Genomic DNA, 18,141 nt, shown 5'->3' on the forward strand with positions numbered 1-18,141 from the left:
TTGCCTGAGCTAGTCTCCGCATCTCGGTGGAAGATGCCCGCATGGAGCGAAATACTCTTTGCCCTAGCATCCCCTCTGCCTGAGAGAGAAGCGTGGTTGCACTCGTCTGTCACTGCGCTCCCCAGGAGCAACTGTGGGGAAGGCGCAACACGCCGCCCCCGGAGAAGAGGAGCCATTGGCCTTGGGGTCGGGAAACGCTCGGGAAACAGGATAGCCTGCCGTGGCACGAACAGCAGGTCGGTGGCATGACAAGTGTCTCCCGCTCCCTGTGCGGAGAGATGGAAGCCTGGCTGCTAAGGAGACATGAGGGGATGACTAGGGCAGGCGCGCTTGCTCCACTCTGAGGAAGGAGTCTGGGCCGAAGGCAGGCCTGTCCTGTGCCTCTGGTCCAGAGGGGACAGCATCTCCTTGGCCACCTGTCCCAAGGGCAGACTTGGGCTTGCCACCAGGTGCCATACCCTGACTCGCAGAAACAACCACATGGAGAAATGGGCAGTCAGATGCCGTCTTCCACCAAGATTTGGCAGCGATGCGGGTGGCAGGGGGTGTGCCGGGGAAGGAGTGGAGACAGTCCCCCATAGTTCCCCATCCCAGTGCACGGGCCTTGTGCAGGGATCCTGTCGCCTCCTCTCTAAACTGGGAAAGCACAGCATTCGCTGAGAAATCAGAGTCTGTACTGTGGGCTGCTGCTGTTAGTTGCCGGAGCCCAGTCTCACAGTGGGAGAAACCCGTATACAGCGAAAGGCTCTTTGGGCATCTCATCTGGGAAAGCACAGCATTCGTTGGGAAATCATAGTTGGGTTTGGGGATGCTGCTGCTGCTTGCCTGGGCTAGTCTCCACAGCTCGTTGAAATAAACCCGCATTGAACGAAATACTCTTTGCCCGGTCATCCCTCTCTGCCTGAGAGAGCGCCTGTCGAAACAGCTTTAAGGAAAGGGACACGTCTGTTACCGCGCTCCCCAGAAGCATGTCTGCATAAGGCGCAGCACGCCGCCCCCGGATAAGAGAAGGAGCCGTTGGCTTTGCTGTCGGGAAACGGTGGTGAAGCAGGAGAGCCTGCCATGGCAGGAACAGCAGGCAGGTGGCAAGACAAGTGTCACCCGCTCCCTGTGCGGATAAAATGAAGCCTGGATGCTGAGACACGAGGGGACGACTAGGGCAGGCGCACGTGATCCTCTCTGAGGAAGGAGTCTGGGCAGAAGGCAGGCCTGTCTGGTGCCTCTGGTCCCAAGGGGACAGCATCTCCTTGGCCACCAGTCCCTAGGGCAGACTTGGGTTTGCCACCAGGCGCAATACCCGGAACTCACAGAAACAGTTCCCTGGAGAAACAGGCAGTCACAGGCCTTCTTCCTCCAAGATGTGGCAGCGTTCGCGGAGGCACAGGGTTTCTGGGGAAGGAGTGGGGGACAGTCCCCCACATCTCCCCATCCCAGTGCATGGGCGGTGTTCAGGGATCTTTCCTCTCCTTTCCTGGTGGAAGGCACTGGCCTAGTCCCCGAGTCTGCCTGCGCGCCAGATCAAAAGGCCAAGTCACCAGGAGACGGTAGTGTGCAGAGAGTGCAATCCTAGGCCACACATGCTGCTGCAGGGTTGTGGCTCTGCTTAGTTTGGCCTGGCAGTGTGAACCCAGGGCGGGAACATGGAGCCCAGGAAATCAAGGCCCAAGAGGCACCAGCTCTCCTGCAGCTTTTTCTCTTAAGCGACAGAGCTAACGCCCAAAGCCTTGCTGAGGAAGCAGAGGCGAAGTGCAGTTCGCGCCTAGCCCAAAACCTCTGCAAAAGCAGAGCAGGCGCTGGGAAATCAGAGTCGGTTCTGTGGGCTGCTGTCGCTGCTTGCCTTAACCTAGTATTCACAGCACGGTGGGAGAAACCCGCATAGAGCAAAAGCCTCTTTTTACGTGCATCCCCTCTGGGAAAGCACAGCATTCGTTGGGAAATCCGTGTCAGTTCTATGGGATGCTGATGCCGCTTGCCTGAACATAGTCTCCGAAGCATGGTGGGAGAAACCCGTTTGGAGCGAAATCCTCTTAGCCTGGTCATCCCCTCTGCCTGAGAGAGAAGCGTGGTTGCGCCTGTGGAAACAGCCTTAAAGAAAGGCACACGTCTGTCACTGTGCTCCCCAGGAACATGTCTGGGAAAGGCGCAGCAATGCCGCCCTGGGAGAAGAGGAGCCATTGGCCTTGTTGTCGGGAAACGGTCGTGAAGCAGGAGAGCCTGCCATGGCAGGAACAGCGGGCGGGTGGCAAGACAAGTGTCACCACAGCCTATGATGACACTTTTGAGTCAAGGTTCATCTACTCTACAGATGAGACTGTAAAATTTTTAAAGGCAACGTGTTTAAAGGCAACATCATGAAAGAAGGTTTGGTGGATTGCTTTGATTTTCTATTCATGGTATCAGATGAGTTTAAGGGAGCATAATCCAATAAAAAACTTAAAATTAATTTTAAAAAATAAGAAAAAAACATTTTAATGTCTTTGCCTTTGTGGTTCCTGCAAATGAAACTACAAGAAAGGACTGAGAACATTTTCTTTTTTTCTATTTGTTTTTCTTCAATTTGGACCTCCTCCTTAGGTCTCTGATCAAAGAATGCTTACACAGACGCTGTAGTGTAGAAAGGACAAAATATCACATTACAAAATATTCCATTCCTATCTTTTTGTATACCCAGAACAATAAGTTAATATATGTGCTGCCAAAGGAGCACACCAGAGCAATAAGTTAAATGAAGATTGTACTGGGAATATAAAACAATTATTCCATAAAATGAGTGGGTTTTGAATGGGACATGAAGGGAGGACTTGTGAGTTAGGAAAAAGTATATATATAAAGACTTAATGAAGGTTTAATTAAGGCATAACAACTATGCTGTATTCCTGAAATATATTAAAATGATGATATGGAAATACCTCACAGAGTAACATCAAAGCACCTCTGTTAATCATTTCTACTAACAGCTGTTCCTCTTTGTTTCACTTTACATAACATGTGATGGATTGACATTTGTAGAAATAAGGAGGAAACATGGAAGAAAGTGAACAATTAGAAAGGATCAAAATACACTAATAAACCAGGTAAATAACCAGTGAGTATTATTATAGTAAATATATGCACATTTATAAACTGAGAATTTTCAGGAGTGACAGCCAATGTAGAAAATCGAGATGGTGTTATAGAAAATTCCATAAAACCCTTTGCATTAGTTTAACAGCCTGGTATAATATTTAGAAACCTGTGTAATTTTTTTGAGCAGTTAAGCATAGAAAAGCATGGCTGAAATAATGACAAACACTTAACATTTACTTAAATTTTTGTTTATTTTTATCCTTTAATGCCCATATTGTGTTCATAATGGCCTAAGTATTTGTGGTTGTTAGAGCAAAGTAAATTTGAAAATTTCCATGGAGAGGGCTAATGGTATCTGTTTGTAAAACAAAACAAAACAAAAACACAGGGCACCTTTCCTATGGTTGTGAGCTGCCCTTCCCTTACTGCTCAATGCATTTTCATTAACACCCACCTCACAGTCCATAGGCAGCCATCTGTGTTCCCGTCTTGAAGAAATTTTATCCTACAAGTCTTTCCTCATGACACTGTTGCCTATTACATAAATCAAACAGAAATTCAACCTCTTGGAATGGAATCAGAAACCCACAAAGCTGACTGCTGTCAGGACTCATAAGGAAGGCAATTAATAAATTTATTATTTAGGAGAGGAGTTGTTTGCTTTCCAAAAATCGATGCAAAATTGGAAAGTTATCCAGAGTGTATATCAAACTAACTAAGCTAAAGGTGTCTTTTTATCTCAGGTTCACCCATTTGACAATCATTATATTTTCTCCTTTATCTCTGGTTTGGTCAGCTATGTTAGTGTCAGAACACTTAATTCATTCAGTAAATCAACAAAGACCTATTTAGTACTAATTTTTTGTGGGTGGGTTGAATAAGACAAATATCTGCCACAATGGAGCATATGATCTAGAGTTTAAAATTCATATTTGAATTACTTACATACCACCACATACATGAATTACATACTTACCACCACACTTATAAAATTGATGATGTTAAGGAGAAGACCTTAATATTAAAAGCAATAAAATTGATATGTCTATTAGTAGAAATAAAAAATAGTCGTATATTAACTAAAGTAAAATTTAGGGCTCCCTGGGCGACTCAATCGGTTAAGCAGCTGCCTTTGGCTCAGGTCATGATCCCAGGGTCCTGGGATTAAGACCTGCATTGGGCTCACTGCTGGGTAATAAGCCTGCCTCTTGATCTTCCTCTGCCTGCCACTCTGCCAACTTGAGCTCTCTCTCTCTCTCTCTCTGTCAAATAAACAAATAAAATCTTAAAAAAAAAAGATAAATATAAAGTAACACTTACTGGCGATTTGGGGATGGTGATGTCATCAAGATGGCAACATGGATGCATGGATGGCTCCTTATTTATTGCAAAAGGTAAATGTATAGTCAAAACCAGATTCTCTAATATTGTAATGGTGATATATAAATCATTTACTAGTCTAGTTTAAAAGTTAAAAAAAACAAGCCTATTAAAAATAACTATAACTGCAATCATTTGTTATTGAAAGTACAATATAAAAATGATCCAAAATGTAAAAACATCAATAACCTATTGTTATAGGAGAAGTATAATTTTTCTGTACACTATTGAAGTTCAGTTGTTTTCAACATAAAATGGAATGTTATAACTAACGTATTTTATAAAAGCTTAATGGTAAATATAAAAATATGTAGTAGATACACAAAATATTTTGATAAAGAAGTTAAAACATACTGCCACAAAAAGTCATCAGATTACAAACAAAGAGAACAAGACAGGAAATAAAGAGCAGAGCATCTACAAAAGAGAAACAAAACAGATAAACACTGGGGAAAGAAAAAAATATATTTTTTAAAAGGAGGGGAAGGCAAACCATAATACACTTAACTATAAGTAACAAACTGTTTCTGGAGGGGAGATGGGCAGGGGAATGGGCTGTCAGTAATAATTATTAGGAGGTCACTTGTGATGAGCATTGACTGTTATATGTAAATGGTGAATTACTAAATTCTACTCCTGAAACTAATATTACACTATATATTAACTAAAATTTAAATAAATCATGAAATATAAAAAGAATGAAAGGCAATAGTTAAGTCCTTACCTATCCATAATTACTTTAACTGTAAGTGAATGGAATCATCAGTTGGAAGACATAGGCTAGAATAGCTTAAAAAAACAAACAAAAAACACAAGATCCAACAATATGTTGCCTATAAAAGAATCACTTTAGCTTTAAGGACACACATGGGCAGAGAGTAAAGGGATGGAAAAAGATATTCCAAGCTAATGATAACAAAAGAAAACAAGGGTGGCAATAACTATAACAGACAAAATAGGGTTTATATAAGCTAAAAATCACCACAGGAGTCAAAGAAGGTCATTATACAATAAGAAAAGTGTCATCAATTCATCAATACAGTAATTGTAAATATCATGTACCTAATATTGAGCCACATAAATATATAAAACAAATACTAACAAAACAAAAAGGAGAAATAAATAGCAATACAATAATATCTGGGGACAATAATACCCCACTCTTACCTATGGATAGATCATCCAGACAGAAAATCAATAAGAAAATAGTGAATTTAAACACTATGCCTGGACAACTGGGTGGCTCAGTCAGTTAAGCCTTTGCCTTTGGCTCAGGTCATGATCCCAGGGTCCTGAGATAGAGTCCCACATTGGGCTCCCTGCTCAGGAGGGGGTCTTCTCACTCTGTCTCTGCCCTTACACCTTGCTCATTCTCTCTGCCCTGCTCTCTCTCAAACAAACAAACAAACAAAACAAACAAACAAACAAACAAGAACTATGTCAAATGAACCTAACATATTTACAGGATATTCCATCCAATAGTATCATAATAAATATTCTTCTCAAACACACGTGGAAAATTTTCTAGGATAGATTACATTTTAAACCACAAAACAAGAGTCCCCACAAAATCAATAATATAGAAAGCATATCGAGTATATTTCCAGCCAAAATAATATGAAACTAGAAATCAATACAGAAGGAAATTTGGAAAATTTACAAAACACAGACATACACATTTTTAAACAAACAAAAAATCAAGAAAAGAAGACAAAGTGGGAATAAAAAATACATCTTGAGGAAAATAAAAAAATATATACCAAAACATTATGAGAAGCAGCAAAGCAGTTATAAAAGGAAATTTTATAGCTATAAATGTATATAAAAAAGATTTCAAATAAAGAACTTATTATAACAGCTCAAAAAAACTACAAAAAGAACAAAGTAAACTTAAAAGTAGCAAAAGGAAGGAAAAAATAAAAATTAGGGCAAATATAAATGAAATATAGAATTAAAAATCTAGAAAGTATTTTTTAAATGGTAAATAAAATTAAACTTGGTAATGGTAAATTAAAAAAAAAGACAGCTAGACTAACTCAGAAAAAGAGAGAAGACTCAATAAAATCAGAAATGAAAAAGGAGACATTATAACAGATACCATAGAAATATAAAGGATAAAAGACAGTTAAATGCCAGCGAATCAAAAGCCTAGAGGAAATGGACAAATTCCTAGGCACATACAACCTATCAAGACTGAATCATAAGGACATAAAAAATGTGAACAGACCAATAAGGGGTAAGGAGATTGAATCCGTAATAAAAACCTACTAACAAATAAAAGTCCAGAATCAGATGATTTCCACAGTGAATTCTACCAAACATTTTAAGGCAAAAAATACAAATACTTTTTAAACCTTTCCCAAAAAGTTGAAGAGGTTGAAATACTCTGAGGCACATTTTACAAGCCAGCATTATCTTGATATCAAAACCAGACAGGAGCACTACAAAAGCAAAACAAAACAAAACAAAAACAAACAAACAAACAAAAAAACCAAAGCAGCAACAAAAAGAACTACTGGATAATATCCCTGATAAATAAAAATGTAAAAATTCTCTACAAAATGCTACAAAACTGAATTCACCAGCACATATCAGTAAATGTGATGCATTATATTAATAGAATGATCAATAAAAGCTCATGATCAACTCAATATATGCAGAAAAGGCATTTGACAAAATTCAACACCCTTTCATAATAAAAATACTCACCAAACTGGGTACAGAAAGAATACACATCAACATAATAAAAACCACATATTCTGTGGAAGGATTCAAGATGGCGGAGAAGTAGCAGGCTGAGACGACATCAGGTAGCAGAAGATCAGCTAGATAGCTTATCTAACCATTGTAAACACCTACAAATCCAATGGGAGATCAAAGAGAAGGAGAGCAACAATTCTAGAAACAGAAAATTGATCACTTTATGAAAGGTAGAACTGGCAGAAAAGTGAACCCGAAGAACAGGAAGGTAGACCGTGGGGGGGGGGGTGGGCAGCTCCTGGCAAGCGGTGGAGCAATGGAGCACAAAATCAGGACTCTTTAAAAGTTTGATCCACTGAGGGATATCACCCCAGAGGCTAATCCAGAGTGAAGCCCAAGAGGGGTCAGCATAGTCCCAGGTCTTCAGTGTCACAGAAGGACCAGGGTTATCTGAGTGTCACAGAACTCACAGGTATTAGAGTGGGGAAGCCGGCTACAGAGACAAAGCTGAGGAGTGAGCTCTCAACCCAGGGTTACTTTGAACCAGGCATAGGCAGGATGAGCTTGGAGCACAGCCAAGGGCCAGGGAGACGGGAGTAATTGAGCTCTTTTCTCCAAGCATGGCCAGAGGCCAGGGAGATGAGAATGACCAAGGACTTTTCTCCAAGTACGAGTGACAGAGCGCTTTTCTCCAAGCATGGCCAGAGGCCGGGAAGATGGGAGTGATTAAGCACCTTTCTCTAAGTGTGCACTGAGGAGTGGGGCCCTGAGCTCTCCACTCCTCTGGGCAGGATTGTGAGACCGCCATTATTCCATCATCCAGAACTCTACGGAAAGCCTCCAGGGAACAAAAGCTCCCGAATTACTTAGCCTTACCCCAGGTAAGGGCAGGACAAATCCATCTCGGGCAAAGACACTTGAGAATCAATACAACAGGCCCCTTCCCCAGAACACCAACAAGAAACCCAGCCAAGATCAACTTCACTTAGTAAGGAGAACAGTGGAATTCCAGAGGAGGAGAATGCAGAACAAGGAGTTCGTGGCTTTCTCCCAATGATTCATTAGTCTTGCAGTTATATTTTTTTTCTTTTTTCTTCTGCTAATTTTTTTAACTTTTACCCTTTCCTCTTTTAATGATTTTTTAAACTAGTTTATTTTTAAAATACCTTACAAAAAATAATAATCTATTTTGAACCTTCATTATTATAGTCATAATTTATCCTCCATTGTACCTAACTATATATTTTTTTACACATAGGGTTTTTTCTTCTAAAAAATTTGGGGTATATCTTCTCCTAATAGAACAAAATATACCCTAAATCTAGCTCCAAGATTGTTCTAGTGTCCAGCCTGTGCAAATTCTCTCCAGTTTATTTTTCTTTATTGTCCCAACCAACTTGCTCTATCAACTTATTTTTTAGAAATTAAATTTTTTTCTCATTTTTTTAAGATTTTATTTATTTATCAGAGAGGGGGAGAGAGTGAGCACAGGCAGACAGGAAGGCAGGCAGAGGCAGAGGGAGAAGCAGGCTCCCTGCCGAGAAAGGAGCCCGGTGTGGGACTCGATCCCAGGACGCTGAGATCATGACCTGAGCTGAAGGTAGTTGCTTAACCAACTGAGCCACCCAGGCATCCCTTTTTTTCTCATTTTTATAGGTTTATTCCATCCCTTCATTGTGCCTACCCTTATATGTTTTTCATCCTTTAAAATCTTGGGAGGTAGTTTCTTCTAAGAGACCCAAATACTCCCAAAATTAAGTGAGTGACCCTGTTCTAGTCACAAGTCTAGTATATATATATATATATATATTTCTTTTTTAATACTTTTTCCTTGTTTTCATTTTTTTAAAACCTTTTATCCCCCCTTGAACTTCTTTTTTATCCCCTTTCGTTCTCCCACAACTTGGGTCTCTTCTGATTTGGTTGAAGCACATTTTCCTGGGGTCTTTACCACTCTTTTAGCATTTTATTTGCTCCTTTACATATTCTTATCTGCTCAAAATAACAAGGTGGAAAAACTCACCACAAAAAAACGAACAAGAGGCAGTACCAAAGGCTAGAGACCTAATCAAAACAGACATTGGTAATATGACAGAACTAGAGTTTAGAATGACAACTCTCAAGGTTCTAGCTGGGCTCGAAAAAGGCATGGAAGTTATTAGAGAAACCCTCTCCAGAGAGATAAAAGCCCTTTCTGGAGAAATAAAAGAACTAAAATCTAACCAAGTTGAAATCAAAAGAGCTATTAATGAGGTGCAATAAAAAATGGAAGTTCTGGGGGAGGAGTCAAGATGGCGGAGAAGTAGCAGGCTGAGACTATTTCAGCTAGCCGGAGATCAGCTAGATAGCTTATCTAAAGATTGCAAACACCTGAAAATCCATCGGCAGATCGAAGAGAAGAAGAACAGCAATTCTGGAAGCAGAAAAACAACCACTTTCTGAAAGGTGTTTTCTTATTTTTAAATTCTTTTCTTTTCTTTTTTCTCTTTTTTCTTTTTTTTTTCTTCCTTTTTGAACCTCTTTTTATCCCCTTTCTCCCCCCTCATGATTTTGGATCTCTTCTAATGTGGTTAAAGCATATTTTCCTGGGGTTGTTGCCACCCTTTTAATATTTTACTCGCCCCTTCATATACTCTTACCTGGACAAGACGGAAAAATTCAACAGAAAAAAAAGAACAAGAGGCAGTACCAAAGGCTAGGGACCTAATCAATACAGACATTGGTAATATGTCAGATCTAGAGTTCAGAATGACAATTCTTAAGGTTCTAGCCGGGCTCGAAAAAGGCATGGCAGATATGAGAGAAACCCTCTCGAGAGATATAAAAGCCCTTTCTGGAGAAATAAAAGAACTAAAATCTAAGCAAGTTGAAATCAAAAAAGCTATTAATGAGGTGCAATCAAAAATGGAGGCTCTCACTGCTAGGATAAATGAGGCAGAAGAAAGTATTAGTGATATAGAAGACCAAATGACAGAGAATAAAGAAGCTGAGCAAAAGAGGGACAAACAGCTACTGGACCACGAGGGGAGAATTCGAGAGATAAGTGAAACCATAAGATGAAACAACATTAGAATAATTGGGATTCCAGAAGAAGAAGAAAGAGAGGGGGGAGCAGAAGGTATACTAGAGAGAATTATTGGGGAGAATTTCCCCAATATGGCAAAGGGAACGAGCATCAAAATTCAGGAGGTTCAGAGAACGCCCCTCAAAATCAATAAGAATAGGCCCACACCCCGTCACCTAATAGTAAAATTTACAAGTCTCAGTGACAAAGAGAAAATCCTGAAAGCAGCCCGGGAAAAGAAGTCTGTAAAATACAATGGTAAGAATATTAGATTGGCAGCTGACTTATCCACAGAGACCTGGCAGGCCAGAAAGAACTGGCATGATATATTCAGTGTTAAATGAGGAAAACATGCAGCCAAGAATACTATATCCAGTTGGCTATCATTGAAAATAGTAGGAGAGATTAAAAAGCTACCAGGACAAACAAAAGCTGAAAGAATTTGCAAACACCAAACCAACTCTCCAGGAAATATTGAAAGGGGTCCTCTAAGCAAAGAGAGAGCCTGAAAGTAGTAGATCAGAAAGGAACAGAAACAATATACAGTAACAGTCACATTATAGGCAATACAATGCCACTAAATTCATATCTCTCAATAGTTACCCTGAATGTAAATGGCCTAAATGCACCAGTCAAAAGACACAGGGTATCAGAATGGATAAAAAGCAAAACCCGTCAATATGCTGCCCAAGAAACTCATCATAGACCCGAAGACACCTAAAGATTTAAAGAGAGGGGGTGGAAAACAATTTACCATGCTAATGGACATCAGAAGAAAGCTGGGGTGGCAATCCTTATATCAGATCAATTAGATTTTAAGCCAAAGACTATAATAAGAGATGAGGAAGAACACTATATCATACTCAAAGGGTCTGTCCAACAAGAAGACCTAACAATTTTAAATATCTATGTCCTTAACATGGGAGCAACCAACTATATAAACCAATTAATAACAAAATCTAAGAAACACATCGACAATAATAAAATAATAGTAGGGGAATTTAACACTCCCCTCATTGAAATGGACAGATCATCCAAGCAACAGATCCACAAGGAAAAAGGCCTTAAATGACACACTGGACAAGATGGACATCACAGGTATATTCAACACATTCCATCCCAAAATAACAGAATACACATTCTTCTCTAGTGCACATGGAACATTCTCCAGAATAGACCACATCCTGGGCCATAAATCAGATCTCAACCATTATCAAAAGATTGGGATCATCCCCTGCATATTCTCAGACCACAATGCTCTGAAACTAGAACTCAATCACAAGAGGAAATTTGGAAAGAACACAAATACATGGAGACTAAACAACATCCTTCTAAAAAATGAATTGGTCAACCAGGAAATTAAAGAAGAATTGAAAAAAATTCATGGAAACAAATGATAATGAAAACAAAAGTGTTCAAAATCTGTGGGATACAGCAAAGGCAGTCCTGAGAGGAAAATATAAAGCTGTACGAGCCTTTCTCAAGAAACAAGAAAGATCTCAAATACACAACATAACCCTACACCTAAAGGAATCGGAGAAAGAACAACAAAGAAAGCCTAAACCCAGCAGGAGAAGAGGAATAATAAAGATCAGAGAAGAAATCAATGAAATAGAAACAAACAAAAAAACACAAAAAACAAACAAACAAACAAAAAAAAAACAATAGAACAAATCAACGAAACTAGGAGCTGGTTCTTTGAAAGAATTAATAAGATTGATAAAGAAATAGAAAGGACCCAAATAAATAAAATCATGAATGAAAGAGGAGAGATCACAACCAACACCAAAGAAATACAAACAATTATAAGAACATACTATGAGCAACTCTGCGCCAACAAATTCGACAATCTGGAAGAAATGGATACATTCCTAGAGACATATAAACTACCACAACTGAACCAGGAAGAAATAGAAAACCTGAACAGACCCATAACCAGTATATAGATTGAAACAGTCATCAAAAATCTCCAGGGGCGCCTGGGTGGCTCAGTGGATTAAGCTGCTGCCTTCGGATTGGGTCATGATCTCAGGGTTCTGGGATCGAGTCCCACGTCGGGCTCTCTGCTCAGCAGGGAGCCTGCTTCCCTCTCTCTCTCTCTGGCTGCCTCTCTGTATACTTGTGATTTCTCTCTGTCAAATAAATAAATCTTTAAAAAAAAATCTCCAAACAAACAAAAGCTCCGGGCCAGATGGCTTCCCAGGGTAATTCTGCCAAACATTTAAAGAAGAATTAATTCCTATTCTCATGATACTGTTCCAAAAAAATAGAAATGGAAGGAAAACTTCCAAACTCTTTTTTTCTGAGGCCACCAGCATCACCTTGATCCCAAAACCAGACAAGGATCCCATCAAAAAAGAGAACTACAGACCAATATCCTTGATGAACACAGATGCGAAAATTCTCACCAAAATATTAGCCAATAGGATTCAACAGTACATTCAAAGGATTATTCACCACGACCAACTGGGATTTATTCCAGGGCTACAAGGTTGGTTCAACATCTGCAAATCAATCAATGTGATACAACACATTAATAAAATAAAGAACAAGAACCATATGATACTCTCCATAGATGCTGAAAAAGCATTTGGCAAAGTGCAGTATCCCTTCCTGATTAAAACTCTTCAAAGTGTAGGCATAGAGGGCACATATTATCAATATTATCAAAGCCATCTATGAAAAACCCACTGCAAATATCATTTTCAATGGAGAAAAACTGAATACTTTTCCGCTGAGGTCAGGAACACGGCAGGGATGTCCGTTATCACCACTGCTATTCAACATCGTAATAGAAGTCCTAGCCTCAGCAATCAGACAACAAAAAGAAATTAAGGCATCAAAATTTTGCCAAATTGGCAAAAGAGAAGTCAAACTATCCCTGTTTGCAGACGATATGACACTGTATGTGGAAAACTTGAAGGACTCCACTCCAAATCTGCTATAACTTGTATAGGAATTCTGTAAAGTGTCAGGATATAAAATCAATGCACAAAAATAGGTTGCATTTTTTTTATACCAACAAGACTGTAGAAATAGAAATTAAGGAGTGAATCCCATTTACAATTGCACCCAAAACCCTAAGATACCTAGGAATAAACCTAACCAAAGAGACAAAGAATCTATACTCAGAAAACTCTAAAGTACTCATGAAAGAAATTGAAGAAGACACAAAGAAATGGAAAAATGTTCCATGCTCTTGTATTGGAAGAACAAATATTGTGAAAATGTCTATGCTACCTAAAGCAATCTACACATTTAATGCAATCCCTATCAAAATCCCATGCATCTTTTTTTCAAAGAAATGGGACAAATCATCCTAAAATATATATGGAACCACAAAAATACCTCGAATTGCTAGAGGAATATTGAAAAAGAAAGCCAAAGTTGTTGGCATCACAATTCCAGATTTCAAGCTCTATTACAAAGTTGTCATCATTGAGATAGTAGGGAACTGTCCCCAAAACAGACATAGATCAATGGAACAGAATAGAGAGCCCAGAAATACACCCTCAACTCTATGGTCAACTAATCTTCAACAAAGCAGGAAGGAATGTCCTATGGAAAAGAGACAGCCTCTTCAACAAATGGTGTTGGGAAAATTGAAGAGCCACATGCAGAAAAATGAAGTTGGACCATTTCCTTACACCATACATGAAAATAGACTGGAAATGGATGAAGAAGCATAATGTGAGAAAGGAATCCATCAAAATCCTTGAGGAGAGAACAGGTAGCAACCTCTTTGACCTCAGCAGCAGCAACTTCTTCCTAGGAACATCGCCAAAGGCAAGGGAAGCAAGGGCAAGAATGAACTATTGGGATTTCATCAGATCAAAAAGCTTTTGTTTGCACAGCAAAGGAAACAGTTAACAAAGCCAAAAGATGACTGTCAGAAGTTATCTGGGAGAATATATTTGCAAATGACATACCAGATAAAAGGCCACTATCTATCCAAAATCTATAAAGAGTTTATCAAACTCAACACCCTAAGAACAAATAATCCAATGAAGAAATGCGCAGAGGACATGAACAGACATTTCTGCAAAGAATACATCCAAATGGCCAACAGACACATGAAAAAATGCTCCACATCACTCGGCATCAGGGAAATAAAAATCAAAACCAGAATGAGATACCACCTCACACCTTTCAGAATGGCTAAAATGAACAAGTCAGTCAATGACAGATGCTGGCAAGGATGTGGAGAAAGGGCAACCCTCCTACACTGTACGTGGGAATGCAAGCTGGTGCAACCACTCTGGAAAACAGCGTGGAGGTGCCTCAAAAAGCTGAAAATAGAACTAGCCTATGACCCAGTGATTGTAGTACTGGGTATATACCCTAAAGATACAAACGTGGCATTCTGAAGGGGCACATGCACTCAAATGTTTATAGCAGCAATGTCCACAATAGTTAAACTATGGAAAGAACCTAAATGTCCTTCAACAGATGAATCAATAAATAAGATGTGGTATATATGTACAATGGGATACTATGCAGCCATCAAAGGAAATGAAATCCTGCTATTTGTGATGACGTGGATGGAACTAGAGGGTATTATGCTTGGCGAAATAAATCAATCTGAGAAAGACAACTATCATATGATCTCCCTGATATGATGAAGTGGAGATGCAACATAGGCGGTTTCAGGCGTACGAAAAGAAAAATAAAAGAAGATGGGATTGGGAGGGAGACAAACCATAAAAGACTGAATCTCACAAAACAGACTGAGGGTTGCTGGGGGGAGGTGTGTTGGGAGAGGATGGTGGGGGTATGGACATTGGGGAGGGCAGGTGCTATGGTGAGTGATGGTGAGTGCTGTGAAATGGGTAAACCTGGAGATTCACAGACCTGTGCCCCTAGGGATAAAAACACATTATATGTTTATAAAAAATTTTTAAAAAATAGTTTTAAAAATCCATTAAAGAAAAAGCACATATTGCAAGCCCAGAGCTAATCTCATATTCAATCAAAAAAAAATGAAAATTTTCCCCTTAAAGATCAGAACAAAGACAAGTGTGTCCACTTTCACTACTCTCATTTGACATAGTACTGGATGTCCTAGCCAGAGAAACAAGGAACACAAAGAAATAAAAGACTCAAAAAAAAAAAAAAGGAAGAAGTAAAATTTTCTTTTTTTTAATAACATGAACTTACATGTAAAAGAATCCTAAAAAATTCACAAAAAATTTTGAATAAACAAATTTAGTAAAGCTGCCAAATACAAGATCAATATATAAAAGACAAGAATTTTGTTTTGTTTCGTTTTTTTTTCCAATATGGAATGCTTCCCAGTTTTTCATGTCATCCTTGTTCAGTGATCAAGCTAATCTCTGCATCATTCCAATTTTAGTATATGTGCTGCCAAAGTAAGCACAAGACGAGCATTTTAACACTCTAATGATGAACTATCTGAAAAAATAAAGAGAACAATCTAATTCACAATAGCATCAAAACTAATGAAATACTTAGGATAAGATTTAACTAAGAAGATGAAAGATATGTACCCCATAAACTATGACATTGATAAAGAAATTGAAGGAGACATAAATGGAAAGATAGCTCATATTTATGAATGGTAAGAATTAACATTGTTAAAATGTCCATACTACCAAAAACCATCTGTAAATTCAATTCCTATCAAAAATAAAATGTTAGGGGTGCCTGGGTGGCTCAGTGGGTTAAGCCACTGCCTTCGGCTCAGGTCATGATCCCAGGGTCCTGGGATCGAGCCCTGCATCAGGCTCTCTGCTCAGCAGGAAGCTGCTACCTCTTCTCTCTCTGCCTGCCTCTCTGCCTGCTTGTCATCTCTCTCTGTCAAATAAATAAATAAAAAATCTTTTAATAAATCCAATATTATTTTTTTTACAGAAGTAAGTAAAGAATCCTAGAATTTATATGAGACCATAAAAGACAAATAATTAAAGCAGTTCTGAGAAAGAATGAAGAAGTGAAATTACACTTCTTGATTTGAAACAATACTACAAAGCCCTCATGCTCAAAACAATAAAGTATACTGGTATAAAAACAGACCAATAAACAAGTAGAAAAGATTTGAGAGTCCAGAAATAAATCCTTTCATACAGTCACCTAATATTTGACAGGGGCCAACATATATAATGGGTAAAGATAGTCTGTTCAATAAATGATATTTAAAACTGAATAGTCACATAAACCAGCATGAAACTGGAAGCTTATATCACTCATAAATCTTAACTTGAAATAGATTAAAGACTTAAATGTGATGCATGAAACTAAATTTCCTAAAGGAAAACATAGGAAAAATTCTCCTTGACATTGGTCTTGCCAATAGTTTTTGGATACCAGGCCAAAAACACAAGCAAAAGAAGCAAAAATAAATAAATGGTATTACATTAACTAAAGTTTCTGCATTGCCAAAAAAAAAAAAAAAAAAAAGAGAGAGAGAGAGAGAATGAAAACACAATCCACAGAATGGAAGAAAATACTTACAAATCTTATATCTGAAAAGAGGTTAATAATCAAGAGATACAAATAGAAAAAAAATATATCATTAAAAAATAGCAAAAGGATCTCAATAGACTTTTTTTTTCAAAAAAGTTATATAAATGACCAACAGGAGCATTAAAAAGTGCTCAATGTAAAAACTCAGGGCAAATTCATTATGTTGTTGTTTACCTCTGAAAAACACAATATTACTACCTATTAGAATATATACTACCAAAAAATTAAAACTAACAAATTTTGGTAAATATTGGGGAAAATGGGGAACTTATGCACTGTGATAGGGATATAAATTTGTATGGAAAACAGTATGGAGACTATTCATATTATTAAAAGTAAAATTACCATATGATTCAGTAATCACACTTCTAGGTATATATCTAAAGGAAACGAAGTCACTCTTCGAAGACATATCTGCACTCTTATGTTCATTATAAAATTATTAACTCTAAGCAAGAGATGGAAATAACTTCAGTATCCATTAATGGATGAATGAATAAAATAAGTATGGTAAATATATACTATGGAATACTACTTAACCATGAAAAATTAAGAAATACTGCTTTTTACAACAGCATGGATGGATCTTGAAGGTATTATACTAAGTGAAATATTTCAAAGATTTTATATATATTTTTTAATTTATGTATTATGATATCCCTTACATACAGAATCTGAAGAAAAAGCAAACTAATGGAAACTTAGAGTTGAGTTGACAAGAGGTGAACCTGGGGTGGAATAAGGTGGTCAAAGGGCACAAACTTGCAACTATAATATGAAAAAGTTCTGGGGATCTAATGTACAGCATGATGATCATAGTTAATAATATATACATACTTTTTTATTGTGCTTCCCTTTATTAAACTTTACATATATCACATTCTTACAAGTTGAAAGTTTATAGCAATCTTGTATAAAAGAGGTCTGCTGCCACCATTTTTCTAAACATTTGTTCATTTTGTGTCTCTCTGTCACATGTTGGTAATTCTTGCAATATTTCAAGTTTTTTCATTATTATTGTATTTGTTATGGTGATCTGTGATCAGTAATTATGACCCACTGAAAACTCAGAACTAGTTTACTTAAGGTATATACATTGTTTTTCTTTAAAGACATAATGCTTTTGAACAGTACAGTATAGTGTTTATTTTTTATATGCACTGGGAAACATAATTTTTTATTTGCACTGGGAAACCAAAAAAAATAATAATGATTTGACTTAGTTGATTGAGATAATCACTTTATTGAGGCAGTCTGGAACAAAACCCACAAGACCTCTGAAGTTTATCTCTACTGTACTATATACATAAAAGTTGCTAAGAGAGTAGATCTTAAAATTCCTTACAATACATGCATAAAAAACAGAGGCAACTATATGAGATAGTAGATGTATTAACATTTTTATGTAGATTATATTGCAATACAGATGTATACCAATTTATCAAATG

The 18,141-nt window shown here is 38.1% G+C and overlaps 1 non-coding gene across 1 annotated transcript; it reads right to left on the minus strand.

Moving 5' to 3' along the window:
* Nucleotides 1-15,483: 15,483 nt before the first annotated feature.
* LOC131828360 (U6 spliceosomal RNA) lies at nt 15,484-15,587 on the minus strand. Its single transcript, XR_009352376.1, has one exon. It is a non-coding gene; the product is annotated as a U6 spliceosomal RNA (small nuclear RNA).
* Between the last annotated feature and the right edge of the window lie 2,554 nt (nt 15,588-18,141).

The sequence above is a fragment of the Mustela lutreola genome, chromosome 3, assembly GCF_030435805.1.
Source record: "Mustela lutreola isolate mMusLut2 chromosome 3, mMusLut2.pri, whole genome shotgun sequence".
Taxonomy (NCBI): Eukaryota; Metazoa; Chordata; class Mammalia; order Carnivora; family Mustelidae; genus Mustela; species Mustela lutreola.